The sequence below is a fragment of the Aotus nancymaae genome, unplaced genomic scaffold (assembly GCF_030222135.1).
Source record: "Aotus nancymaae isolate 86718 unplaced genomic scaffold, 86718_ANA_hifiasm-v0.15.2.pri h1tg000010l, whole genome shotgun sequence".
In the NCBI taxonomy this organism is placed as follows: domain Eukaryota; kingdom Metazoa; phylum Chordata; class Mammalia; order Primates; family Aotidae; genus Aotus; species Aotus nancymaae.
The window spans coordinates 43,899,348-43,911,457 of NW_026988421.1; the positions used below are offsets into that span (position 1 = coordinate 43,899,348).

The 12,110-nt window shown below is 36.7% G+C and overlaps 1 protein-coding gene and 1 pseudogene across 2 annotated transcripts in view; both read left to right on the forward strand.

The window, feature by feature from the left end:
- Nucleotides 1-12,110, forward strand: part of PRKG1 (protein kinase cGMP-dependent 1) — a 1,342,437-nt gene that overhangs the window by 332,345 nt on the left and 997,982 nt on the right. The window lies entirely within an intron of this gene.
- Nucleotides 3,893-6,849, forward strand: LOC105727596 (ras suppressor protein 1-like; annotated as a pseudogene).

Sequence of the window (12,110 nt, forward strand, 5' to 3'; positions counted from 1 at the left end):
TACTTTTCTGAGACCATGTAGCCAATAAATGGCAAAGATAATTCAGTTGTGGGTCAATTTCAATATTTCTAGTGTCCTAGAGGTTCTGCATGAATATGTGATATTAGAAATAATTAAATATCAGAATAGTTATGCACAGAGATTTGAGAGAAAGCTGACAATTAGATAAAAGTGAGCATTTCAGTCAAGAGGAAGAAGTAATAAAATTATATGTAGAGATGAGTAGATCCTGTTTGGATAACTCATTTGTCTGCCTCTAATCTGTATATTCAGAGTTTTGTAGCCTGTTTGTATCATACTTAAATATCTCTTCCAAAATCTCCTATAATTGGATTTAACCTTCATGACAGGGATAGATGAGGTTAATCACAAGAGGATCAATAAAAATACTGACCAGTAACATTCCCAGAGCCATTACAATCTGACTAACAGAAGGATGGAGTAGAAATAACCATTCTGTTTTCAATGAACTTTGAGTTTATCTCATTTTGAATGCACACAAGAAAATCTAAGCAGAATTATCTTTAAGAATTTTACTGAGATGTTCCCTTGGGTAAAGTTTGTACAGAGAATCCCAGAGCTAATTTAGAAGATACTACTTTGATGGTTGAACAAAAAAAGGAGAGAAATAATTATGATAAATCAGATGAAAACTGTGTTTATATTATTAAAGCTGATAAATATGTGGCATTATTACTTTATAGAATGAAGAGTTCTTAAGTCATGTAGGGAATGGTTTGTTCTTCAGACAAAGTTGGACAGAAATGAATTGTGATAATGGTGTTATTACTGATGCCTTAAAATTCAGGACATTCTAGTTTCAAATATTATTACAGATCAAAGTTTCTTATCAAAGACTATTACAGAAAACTTTAAGCAGCAGTCACCAACTCATGACATGGCTTTTTGTTCTGACTGAGGCTTGAGACTGTGTACAGAAATGAGTGGATAGTTACTTCTTTTGAGCTGGGTGCATAAAATTAACTCTTGGCTTTTTCTGATAGCCAAGAAATCTTCCCACACACAATCTGCAGCCCAGTTGCAAGGAGCTGATGATCTCCATGGTCAGGTAAGTTGGTAGGTGTCTTTCCTAGAAGATGTAATTTAATAGGTATGAAAGGTCCATTAATTTATCCCCTTTACACCTATCCTGCAAGTATCACAGGGACTGAAATTCTGCTAGCCAACTAGATGTTAGATTCAGATTCAATTTACACTTTTTCCAAGCACCAACTATAATACCCAACTACTGCCGAATTTTTTATATACATGGTGCATATGTGTTTAATTTTTATGAGTGTTTTCCCCTCTTACAACCTACATACTACAGATATTTTACAATTAAGAGTCACATGTAGGCAAAACTAATTTAATATTAAAGAGAGAAAAATATAGTCACAAATATCTGATTTTAAGATTAAAATTAGTTACCCCCAATTTTATTTAGATAGTAAGAATATGTCTTATTCATCTTAGTTCATTTCATTCTTCCTACCACACGCACAAACAGACTTGGCTCTCCCTGTGTGTAAATGACATTAAATACACATAATAAATCTTAAACAGAATAAATTGTTGACATGTTAAAGTAGTTGAAAGGGAAAGAAGCAACTACTTTGAATGAAGAGTAAAGATGTAAAGAGTCCAGAGTAGTAGGGAAACCAGGACAGGCCAGACTTCAAGGACAAGGAAGATGAATAATGGGAAATTCATGGAGAAAGTCAAGGATAACCTGGCACATTGCAGTTCCTGTCACCATGCTCCTCATCAGTAGTTCCCTGTTACTTAACAATCTATCAATGCCTTCCATTTCCTATAGAATAAAATCTGCATTATTTAGCCAGGTTATGCCAGGGTCTCCAAAACCTGATCCACCTGTTCCTCTAGCATACCTGATCTAACCTCTCTAACCACATTCTCTCCTGTAATAAGTGTTCGTACCTGCCATACTTTTTCTTCCTTCCTAACCATTCCACAAGCCAGCCCAAACATCCTCTGCAAAGCCTTCTCTGAGTTAATCCTTTCATCCTTTGTGCTGTGGTACCTCCTACACACTTTATATTTTAGCTTATTTGATCCAATAATTGCAATTGTATGTTTCCCTGGCCAAATTCTCCACTAGACTGGGAACTCTTTGGAGACAGAAATTACACTCTACTTATTTATGTGTCCTCAGCCTTTTGTTGAGAGACTGTGGCATGGTAGGCATTCAGTAGATATCTGCTTGATGTGTGAAAATATGGAAATTTATGTTTCTTAGCCTGGCAATCAAGGTCCTCTTCCAGTCTCAGTTTCTAAAGATAGGATGTCATAAGGATTTGGTAAGCTTTTACTTTTCTAGGAATATAAAATGAGGATGATAAATGTGCCTACTTCAATAGCATATCATAAGGATTAAATAAAATGGTACATGTAAAACACTTATCATGGTGTCAACTCATTGATAAGACTCAAATGATATTGACTAGTATCATTATATCACATTTTTCAATATAGATAGGTTTTTAAGAATATGTAAGAATAAATAAGAATAAGATTCGTATATGGTAAAGACTGTCAATGCTATGGAAATATTGAAGAGGATCTGATAAAGGGGTAGAGTCCCATGAGGAGGTAGGGTCATGTGAGGCGTTAACAATCTGGGGCCTATGAATGCAGAGTAGGGAAAGCAGAGGGAAATTCCAAGGACGAGGAATCATGACACAAGATCAGGGATTTAAAGATTACTTGTATTGAAAGGTTTTTTTGTTTCATAAAAATCTTAACAGAGAAGGAAAACTAGAGTATATTATGTTTAAATAAGTTGAAATTCTTGAGTATTTTGTAAAAGTTCTTCTCTGTGCTCAGTTTAACATATTTTAAATTAGAGCCTATCTTAATAAATTGCTTAGAATCTGAGCTTAAATTTCTTCTCTTAATTTGTTGACGGAAGTCCTACATTGTTGATTCGCTTTCATTTTGTCTTCAGTCAGGACATTTCCCATGGCAGTTAAATAATTTCTGTAATAACACTTCATGCATAACTGCTGGCTAACTATAGTATTATCCTTGCCATTGCTTTTTATAAGCATGTACCATGAAAATTTGTGACAATTTTGTTAACATATACAGTCTCAAATTGGTTTCTTACACATTCCTGTGAATTCTAAATTCTCTTCTTTGAAAGCTTCCTAGATAGCTCAGCATTCACTGAGTTTTCCACTTACTCCCTTGAAGGAGATTTTGAGTGCTTTGAACAGCTATTACAAACCAGTTAATGGACTTGGAACAAGTCAATGCTCTCATTTCTGCTTCCATTTTATCTCTTGCTGAATGGGAATCTGTACCAAACTCTATTCCTCCAGAGAAAGAGTGTACAGATAAGTGAAACAACATATTTGAACTATTTTATAGATCCTTAGAAGAAAGGAACCAAGAACATAATTCTTTTACCTAGTTAGCAATTTTTGGCCCGCTTTGTGCTATTGCTGGGTTTGTAGTGGCCTTTGTTTGCTGTTTTTCCTTCCTTTCTACTCTGTGGACTACTGTCAATTTGTTGTCACTACTTTAGGCACATAAAACTGGCAAACAGAAAGGAGTTTCTTTACTCTCAGTTATTAGACAATATCCATCTTTCAGAAGTAGCATACAGATGAGGATACAGTTCAGGTTTCAGTCTGGGATTTGTCTCCGAGGCATCCTTTTACCAAAATGTGTTGACCATCTCCCTAATCACTACCCTATCATAAAATAAGTATTCAAATAACCATGGCTTTGTACATTAGGCCAAGTTGAAAAAAAAGGTTGCTCTTCTAGCAATTACATGTAAATAGCTTCAGAAGGACAATAAAAGTGCATCCCGCCACAGTCTGTCATTCCATACCCACACTGTTAGGTGCTGCTCTTCGAAACCATGTCCAAGACTCTGAAAAAGTTTTTGGAGAAGAGCCAGGAAGTGGATAGGGTGGCTACGCCATCTCTAACATGCTGTACACATTTTCCTCATCCTGTACCATATTACTGGTCCTCAGCCATAACAAGGTCACACTGGTGCCACTGAACACAGCAGAACTGAAGAACTTGGAGGTAATCAACATCCTTAATAGCCAGATTGAGGAGCTGCCCACACAGACCAGCAGCCTTCGGAAACTCAAACAAGTGAACCTGGGCATCAATGGGCTAAATATTTTGCCTGAAGGATTTTGCTTTCTACTTGCTGTTGACCTTCTGGATTTGATGTAAAACTTGAATGAAAATTCTCTTCCTGGAAGCTTCATCTACCTTACCACCTTTTGTGCACTCTATGTAAGTGACAATGATTTTGAAATCCTACCACTAGATATTAGGAAGTTCACAAAGTTGCAGATACCCAGCTTTAGGGATAACAACCTCATCTTGCAGCCTAGAGAAATTGGGGAGCCAACCCAGCTTAAGGAACTCCACATTCAGGGGAACTGCCTGACTCTTCTGCCCCCAGAACTAGGAAACATAATTAACTGGTCAGAAGCAGGTATTCAAAGAAGGGAACAGCCCAGTTGGATTACCCCAATTGCTGGCCAGTTCCCACTTGGTGTGTCCTGTGTGCTTGAAAGTATCTGTTCTGAGACAGACGAGTACCTCTATGGCAGCACATGCAGGCAAATCCAGAACCACCAAAAAAGAATAACCACAAATCAAAAAAGATGAACTGGAAATGCCCAACAGCCAATAACAAATAACGGGTGGGCATTGACTGGGATTCTCACCTCTTCTCTCACCAACACTTCTGTCCTTTCTTGCTCTGTCTCACAAATGCAATGTGCGTGTGAAACATAAAGACATACAATAAAAGGCAAAATGTATTTTATAACTCAGCATTCTATCCTTAAATACTTGGAAATTACTCTTTTAACAAGTTCAGTTTCTAGCCTAAGTGATTTAACAAGGAATCAAGTATAATTCAATTCTAAGTACCTTCAGGTACAATTTGACCCAAGTTGTTTAATTCAGTAACAGAAGAAAATGCTGCACCTTATTTGCAACTTGACCACATTTTCTGGGAAGCAGATAAGGTCAGATACTTCAGAACTATTTATCTGCAAGAAGATATCCTTTTACCACACAGAGATTTAGAGGAATTAAATAAAAAACCATTTTGTTCAATTTTTTGTGTATGTGGTGCAGCTCAGTGCATTTCCACAAATGATTCAATGGGAGACCATAGAAATAAGTTAGTATTAGTGTGGTCTTTGAAGCCAAACTGACTTCTTTATATAACTAGGCTTCAGCTGCATAATCTTAAGCACATTACTTAAATCCTCCAAGGTTCAGTTAGAGCATCTATAAAATGTAGTTAAGTGTGTAACTTTTTAATAGAGCAAGATTAAATGAAATTATGAATGAAACATGCTTTGCACAGTACATGGCACATAAGAAGCATACAGTAACTATTAACCATACTTCTTATCTATAAAGTAGATGAAATGACTTCCTTTTCAGACTCTGAGGAACCTAATTATATTATAGTTAAAAATATAAAGTATAAATGCTAACCTATGTTAAGTGAAATAAACCAGGCACAGAAAGACAAACATCACACGTTCTTACTTATCTGAAGGAGCTAAAAATTAAAACAAGTTGAACTCATAGAGAGTAGAAGAATGGTTACTAAAGGCTGGGAAGGGTAGCAGTGGGGGGATGGTTAATGGATACAAAAAATAGTTAGGAAAAATAAATAAGACCTAGTATTTGCTAGTACAACATGGTGACTATAGAAAAAAATTAATTTAATTATTTTAAAATAACGAAAAGAATATATTTAGATTGCTTGAAACACAAAAGATAAATGCTTGAGGTGATGGATACCCTATTTGTTCTGATGTGATTATTATACATTGGATGCCTGTATCAAAATATCTCATGTGGCCCATAGATATATACACTTACTATGTACTCACAAAAATTAAAAATTAAAAAATAAAATAAATGCTAGTAAACCACAGATGGTGAGTCCTAGGAAATCTTGCATCACATTAAATTCTGTTTTTCACACAAAGTCTTTGTCATCCAGTATATATTTTGCATTTATAGCATGTTTTAATTAGATTAACCTCATTTCAAGTTCTCAGTTGCTATGTGAAGCCACCATATTCAACAGTTCAGGACTGTGTAATTTCCACCTTCCCATTCCCAGTTGACTAATTCTTGATCTGGAGATGATTCAGCTGGGAAAAGGGAATCTCTGCACTTTGCTTGTCAGTCCTGAGGCCAGTGACAGCTATGCTTTTCTATGTTACTAAAAGAAGGTTTGGCATCAATGTTTAAAAAAAGAAAAAGTGCATCTCTCATCCTGAGAATCAACTTGAGCAAATGCAGTCAGTCAGTCTTTCTCTAACTCTTGCGTAAATCTGAAACATGCTTCTTTCTGCAGTTTGACATCAGATGGGTCTCTGGATTGTAAAAATCAAACAAAACTGTCTGACCCTGAAATTGATTCTGCAGCCTTCCCAGGTCCAAGGACTGCTTCCCTGGACAATCGTGAGGCTCTCATTTTAGTGCCTCAGAGAAGCAGAGAAAATACAGATACAGGCAGAACAAGATAATAATAATGGCAATAGAATCAATAATACACTCTCACAAGCATGCTTTCTAGCATTTTCTGAGGCCTATGTGCCAAGAAGTGTGCTGTCTTTGATATCCATCATCTGATTTAGTAGAATATAATATTTTAAAAGCTGGATCTCCTGAGGTTTTACAGGAAGACCCTTATTTAGATGAGCTACTTAAAAGCTAAGGTCAATCAAATTAGATACAGTGCTGCTAGCTTGAATTGTCAATCACATTAAATGGAATTTTCTTAAAAGATACCCTTCTTCCTACTCCTCAAAAACTCTTGCACACCAAGGTTGGCTTTTCTTTATGCTTTTCCTAACAACAGGATATTATTACTGTTATTTTATGTGGGGAGCCCACCCGTGTGAAGGCTTGCAAGGCAAGCTACACGGTACGGGTGGTTGAGCCTAGACACAGTGTCTCCAGGAGGAAAGAATTTGAGATTGAGAGATGAAAAGAGGCAAGGGAAGAGGCTAGTTAAAAGATAACCAGAAAGACGTGCATTCTTGAGGAACAATGTGATTAGAAAGATCAAGGTGGTCTTGAGAAATTAGGTCTTTGTAAACCTCCAAAATAATCATTACCTTTTGAGATTACCGATTGTGTATCTGCCATCTTTATTGTATAGAGCATATGATTTAGTGATCAGCTTTTCCTCTTTCACTGACGTAAACCAGAGCCTGGAAAATGTATATAATCAAAGCCTTTGAGAAATAAAGTTGTTGGTGAAGCGCTGACTTCTCAGCCCTCCTGACCCCACTTGCCTGTCTTCTTTCTCTTCCGCGCACCCCCCATTCAGGGTTGGAATCCTCTTGCTGGTCGAGAGTTCCCAGTTAATGTTCAATTTTTATTTGAAAGCATTCATTGAGTGCTTACAATATGCTGGGCACTGACCTAAGTACTTTATATACATTATTTCATTTAATCCCTATGGAAACTTAATTGTAGACGTTTATATTGTTATTGTATTCATTTGTTAGATTCATTTACTTATTGAAAAATAGATGCTCAGTGACGTTAACAACAAAACGAAACAACAATAAACCACTTCCGCTTTCTCAAAGACACTAATTGATAGAGGTGGAACTCAAACCTCAAACCTCAAAAAGTTTTTTTGTGAGCATCCTATTATCAAATAAAATATTGCTATGATATGATATATTTATGCATAAGACAGTAATTTGTTTCCTCAAAAAGTATATAAAATAATTACTTTTTTATCTCTTCGTTGTGGAAAAATTAGCCTAGATTACAAAAATCAAGGCAAGAAGTTGTTTTTGCTTCAAAATAGCACTAGACTTATTTAGTTATTAAATAGTTAAGTACTGATGAAAAGTGTAAGCTCCAGGATTGGATGACCTATATTCAGACTCTAATAATTTCTAGCTGAGTAATCAAAAACAAGTTCTGTAACTCCCCTAAACCTCATTTTTATTATCTGCAAAATGGAAGTACTGCAATAGATTAATGCAGTTAGCACAGTGTCATACACATAGTAAGACCTTCATGAATACTAGGTTGGTTGTTATAATTATTATTATTAAAAATCTTATATATTTCTGCATTCTACAAGAAGTTCACAATTCCTGGAAAAGGATATTCTTTTTATTTTTTCTAAATTGATACATCAGTCTGGATGCAGTGGCTTCTACGTGTAATCCCAGCATTTTGGGAGGCCAAAGCAGGAGGGTCACATGAAGCTAGGACAGGTCTAGAAACCTTGTCTTTACAAAGAAAATTTTCTAAGACAGGTCTAGAGACCTTGTCTTTACAAAGAAAAGAAAATTTTCTAAATTAGCCGGGTTTGATGGCACATGCTTGTAGTCCCAGCTCCTCAGGAAACTGAGGCAGGAGATTGCTTGAGCCCAGAAGTTTGAGGCTTCAGTGAGTTATAATCACATTGCTGCACTCTAGCCTGGGTGACAAAGCAAGACCTGTCTCTAAAAATGAAATAATTTTTATGCCATAGTTGTACATATCTTTGGGATGTATGTGATATTTTGATATATATCTATAATGTATAATGATCAAATCAGAGTAATTGAGATGTCCATCCCCTCAAATGTTTACCTTTTCTTTGTGATGGGAATATTAAAATTCTTCTAGCTATTTTGAAATATACTATAAGTCATTGTTAACTGTATAACTATAAAATACTCTGCCATTGAACACTAGAACTGATAGCTTCTCTCTAACTTTATTTCTGTACCCCTTAATCAACTATGCTTCATTCCCCATCCTTCCTTTCCTTCCAGGCCTCTAGTAACCACCATTCTACTTTCAACCAACATGAGATCCTCCTGTTTAGCTCCCACATATGAGTGGAAATGTGACGTTTGTCTTGCTGTGCTGTGCTTATTTCTCTTAACACAGTGACCTCCATTCCATCTACACTGCTGCAAATGACAAGATTTTATCCTTTGTTATGGCCCATTAAGATTCCATTGTGTACATATCCCACATTTTCTTTATCCATTTATCCACTGATAGACACTTATGTTGATTTCATATCTTCACTATTGTGAATAATGCTGCAGTAAACGTGGGAGTGCAGATACCACGTTCGTATACTGACTGCCTTTCAGCAGTGGGATAGCTAGATCATGTAGTAGTTCTCTTAGTTTTCTATAATGGCTGTACTAATTTACATTCCCACCAACAGTGTAAAAGAGAATCCCTTTCTTTACATCCTCTCCAACATTTATTATTCTTTGTCTTTCTATACCCATTCCAAGTGGAATGAGATGATATCTGTTTTTGGTTTTAATTTGCATTTCCCCAATAATTAATGATTTTTAGGATTTTTTTTGAAATATACCTGTTTGCCATTTATAGATCTTTTTTCCAGAAATGTCTATTCAGGTCTTTTACCCAGTTTTAAATTTGATGATAGTGATTTTTTTTAACGATTGAGTTGTTTGAGTTTGCTTTGTTTTGTTTTGAGATGCAGTCTCACTCTGTCACCCAGGCTGGAATGCCATGGCATGATCTCAGCTCACTGCATCCTCTGCCTCCTGGGTTCAAGCGATTTTCATGCCTCAGTCTCCCAAGTAGCTGAGATTACAAGCACGCACCACCATGCCCAGCTAATCTTTATATTTTTAGTAGAGACGCAGTTTCACCATGTTGACCAGGCTGCTCTTGAACTCCTGACCTGACCTCAAGTGATATGCCCGCCTTGGACTCCCAAAGTACTGGGATTACAGGTGTGAGCCACTGCGCCCAGCTGTTTGAGTTTTTAATGTATCCCTTGTCAGATGGATCGTTTGCAAATGTTTTCTCCAATTCTGCAAGTTGTCTCTTCGCTTCGTTAATTGTTTCCTTTGCTATGCAGAAGCTTTTTAGCTTATTGTAATTCCATTTTCCTATATTTGCTTTTGTTGCTTGTACTTTGGACGTCTTACCCAAAAAATCTTGACACAGCTCAATATCCTGTAGCTTTTCCTCAATGTTTCCTTCTAGTAGTTCTATAGTTTCTTTCCTGGCTCTGCAGGGACTTACTGTTAGACGCAAGCCCCTCTGAGCCAAGACCTGGTTCTCCAGCCTTGGCCTGACAGCAGATCCCCTCAGGGACCCAGTTTCAGCTCTAGCCGTCCTATTGAAGTTAGAAAACCATCCCATCTGTGCTGAAACCTGCTGGGAGACATGCACCTGCCTGAACTAAGGAGAAAGGGGTCTCCTTTTTGGTTTTAGAAAGGAGAGGGAGGGGATACTGTTTGTTAAGTACTGACTTTGATGAGGTGCCCAGCAACCTTAGAAAGCTACTGGTTTGGGAGGCCAAGGCGGGTGGATCACGAGGTCAAGAGATCAAGACCATCCTGGTGAACATGGTGAAACCCTGTCTCTACTAAAAATACAAAAAATTAGCTGGGCATGGTGGCGCGTGCCTGTAATCCCAGCTACTCAGGAGGCTGAGGCAGGAGAATTGCCTGAACCCAGGAGGCGGAGGTTGTGGTGAGCCGAGATCGAGCCATTGCACTCCAGCCTGGGTAACAAGAGCGAAACTCCGTCTCAAAAAAAAAAAAAAAAAGAAAGAAAGCTACTGGTCCATCTCGTCTTGTGTCACATGTCAGGAGTTTCCAACTTTTGCAATAGGTATTTGTAGCATTAACCTAAGTCCCTAGGATTGCCTAATAACACTAGACCTGAAGCAGTTGAAAAGGCTATGATTATGTGTTTCTATTAAAAAACTCAGATTCCTATCTGAAATGTAGTGGTCTGCAAGTTCTCAATTTATTTTACTATTCATAATTTAAATTAGTTAGGAAAACTGGTAGAAGTTTAAATGTAACTACTGACCTCATTTCAATTTTCAAGTCAACTTGCATATTTTTCAAGTGACAGCACTTTTTAGATAACGGAGTTATTGGTTTATCAGCATATAAGGTCTGGATATAAGATATAGCATTCCTACAGCTATTTAAATTTCTCCAGGCACATAGTTCTGAAAATTATGATGATGGGAGTAAATAATTTTCTGGGACATGATGACATCAATTCTGTAGTAAACTTTTTTTGTAAATATCCTATCCTGCAAATTATCAAGTTAATGGATTAAAATGCCCAAGTAATTACTCCAGAGAGTATGCAAGATGCATTTTAAGTTTGCTAACTTTGCCTTAAAAAAATAGCTGATTTTCTTTCTTGATGTATGGCAAGAAGAGATTGGCTAGAATAAAAACAAAAGTTACTTTCCACATAAGGATTTTTTTGTCATAAACACAAGCCTCAACTCACTGATTATCATGTGAATTAGAAGAATAGCTATCCCAGTGCTTTCTCTTTGGGACAAAGATCATTTAAGTGCTGAATACAGTAACTTAAACATCTTCTTCAATATAGAATAAAAACCTTGACTTTTTATATTAGGTTAGAGTTAGTGCACAGAAGCTAAAAATTAGTAAAAGTTATGTGATCATATTACGCTTGGCAAACTTTGTTGTTTTCTTGCAAGTGAAGGTATTTGTCTCTTATTTATTGTGTTGATCATGAAAATAGTATCTCTACCCTGAGATGTTACAAAAAATTAATCAAGTCAGCATGTATACTGCATATGAGTCTTGAGGAATATTTACCATTTAATCAAGAACCTAAAAAATATATATAATCTAGCTCCCAAAATGTAACATCAGTGGTTAACTGTCAGGTTAATAAAATGTAAAACAAGGCTGGGCACCATGGCTCACACCTGTGATCCCAGCACTTTGGGAGGCCAAGATGGGTGGATCATTTGAGGTCAGGAGTTCAAGACCAGCTTGGCCAACATGGTGAAACTTTGTCTCTGCTAAAAATACAAAAAAAATTAGCCAGGCATGGTGGGGTACACCTGTAATCACAGCTACTCAGGAGGCTGAGGCAGGAAAATTGCTTGAACTCAGACAAAGGTTGCAGTGAGCTGAGATCACGCCACCGCACTCCAACCTGGGTGACAGAGTGAGACTCCATCCCATTTTTTTTTTTAAAAAAAGGAAACAAAGAAAAGTAAAGTAAAACAAGATAGCAAAAAATGTGGTTTTCTTTTCTTTTTTAAAAATTTAAAG